This window comes from Rhipicephalus microplus, chromosome 8, assembly GCF_043290135.1.
Source record: "Rhipicephalus microplus isolate Deutch F79 chromosome 8, USDA_Rmic, whole genome shotgun sequence".
In the NCBI taxonomy this organism is placed as follows: domain Eukaryota; kingdom Metazoa; phylum Arthropoda; class Arachnida; order Ixodida; family Ixodidae; genus Rhipicephalus; species Rhipicephalus microplus.
Window position 1 is genome coordinate 126,389,010 of NC_134707.1, and position 2,346 is coordinate 126,391,355.

Here is a 2,346-nt window from a genome sequence, read left to right on the forward strand (position 1 = left end):
TTTTATTTCTTTGCTATGATAGCTTTGGAGAAATGTTCTGACAGTGATGAGAGTGGAGCACGACTGTCTCCGTGGCGCAATCCTAGCGCCTTCGGCCGTTAACCGAAAGGTTGGAGGTTCGAGCCCTCCCGGGAGCGGTGTGTCACTTTTTTTTTCTTCGCGCCGATAGCTTTTGAGAAATGCTCTGACGGAGGTGAGAGTGCTGCACTACTGTCTCCGTGGCGCAATTGGCTAGCGCGTTCGGCTGTAAACCGATAGGCTGGAGGTTCGAGCCCTCCCGGGAGCGGTGTGTCGCCTTTTTTTTCTTTGCACTGAAAGCCTCGGAGAAATAATCTGACGGTGGTGAGAGTGCATCATGACTTTCTCCGTGGCGCCATTGGCCTGCGTGATCGGCTGTTAACCGAAAGGTTGGAGGTTCGAGCCCTCCCTGGAGTGGTGTATCGCTTTTTTCCTTTGTGCTGATAGCTTTTGAGAATTGTTTTGACGGAGGTGAGAGTGTAGCACGGCTGTCTCTTTGACGAAATTGGCTAGCACGTTCGACCGTTAACCAAAACGATGGAGGTACGAGCCCTCCCGAGAGCGTTGTGTCGCTTTTATTTCTTTGCGCTCGTAGCTTTGGAGAAATGTTCTGACAGTGGTGAGAGTGCTGCACTACTGTCTCCGTGGCGCAACTGACTAGCGCGTTCGGCTGTTAACCGAAAGGTTAGAGGTTTGAGCCCACCCGGGGGCGGTGTGTCACTTTTTTTGCGCTGATAGCTTTGCAGAAATGTTCTGACGGTAGTGAGAGTGCTGCACTACTATCTCCGTGGCGCAACTGACTAGCGCTTTCGGCTGTTAACCGAAATGTTGGAGGTTTGAGCCCACCCGGGGGCAGTGTGTCGCTTTTTTTCTTTGCGCTGATAGCTTTGAAGAAATGTTCTGATGATGTTGAGAGTGCAGCACGACTGTCTCCGTGGCGCAATTGGCTTGCGCGTTCGGCTGTTAACCGAAATTTTGGAGGTTCGAGCCCTCCCGGGAGCGGTGTGTCGCCTTTTTTTTATTTTCGCTGATAGCCTTGGAGAAATAATCTGACGGTGGTGAGAGTGCCTCACGACTTTCTCCGTAGCGCGATTGGCTAGCGCAATCGGCTGTTAACCGAAAGATTGGAGGTTCGAGCCTTCCCGGGAGTGGTTTGTCGCTTTCTTTGCGCTGATAGCTTTTGAGAATTATTCTGACGGTAGTGAGAGTGCTGCACTACTGTCTCCGTGGCGCAATTGACTAGCGCGTTCGGCTGTTCACCGAAATTTCGGAGGTTCGAGCCCTCGCGGGAGCGGTGTGTCGCATTTTCTTTCTTTGCGCTGATAGCCTTGGAGAAATAATCTGACATTGGTGAGAGTGCCTCACGACTTTCTCCGTGGCGCAATGGGCTAGTGCGTTCGGCTGTTAACCGAAAGGTTGGAGGTCTGAGCCCACCCGGGGCGGTGTGTCGCTTTTTTTGCGCTGATAGCTATGGAGAAATGTTCTGACGGAGGTGAGAGTGCTGCACTACTGTCTCCGTGGCGCAATTGGCCAGCGTGTTCGGCTGTTAACCGATAGGCTGGAGGTTCGAGCACTCCCGAAGTGGTTTGTCGCTTTTTTCTTCGTTGAGCTGATAGCTTTGGAGAAATGTTCTGACGGTGGTGAGAGTGCAGCACGACTGTCTCCGTGGCGCAATTAGCTAGTTCAATCGGCTGTTAACCGAAAGGTTGGAGGTTGGAGCTCTCCCGGGAGCGGGGTGTCGCTTTTTTTCTTCTTTGCGCTGATAGGTTTGTTGAAATGTTCTGACGGTGGTGAGAGTGGAGCACGACTTTCTTCGTGGCGCAAAGGGCTAGTGCGTTCGGCTGTTAACCGAAAGTTTGAAGGTTCGAGCCCTCGCGGGAGTGGTGTGTCGTATTTTGTTTCTTTGCGCTGATAACTTTGGAGAAATGTTCTGACGGAGCTGAGAGTGCAGTGAGACAATCTCCGTGGCGCAATTGGCTAGCGCGTTCAGCCCTTAACCAAAAGGATGGAGGTTAGAGCCCTCCCGGGAGCGGTGTGTCGCCTTTTTTTTTCTTTGCGCTGATAGCCTTGGAGAAATAATCTGAAGGTGGTGAGAGTGCCTTACGACTTTCTCCGTGGCGCAATTGGCTAGCGCGATCGGCTGTAAACGGAAAGGTTGGAGGTTCGAGCCCTCTCGGGAGCAGTGTGTCACTTTTTTTCTTCGCGCCGATAGCTTTGGAGAAATGTTCTGACGGTGGTGAGATTGCAGCACGACTGTCTCCGTGGCGCAATTACCTAGTTCAATCGGCTGTTAACCGAAAGGTTGGAGGTTGGAGCCCTCCCGGGGGC

At 52.5% G+C, this 2,346-nt stretch overlaps 1 non-coding gene across 1 annotated transcript; it reads left to right on the forward strand.

The window, feature by feature from the left end:
• The first annotated feature begins 212 nt into the window (after nucleotides 1–212).
• TRNAY-GUA (transfer RNA tyrosine (anticodon GUA)) lies at nucleotides 213–286 on the forward strand. The gene has a single exon. It is a non-coding gene; the product is annotated as a tRNA-Tyr (tRNA).
• Nucleotides 287–2,346: the final 2,060 nt, after the last annotated feature.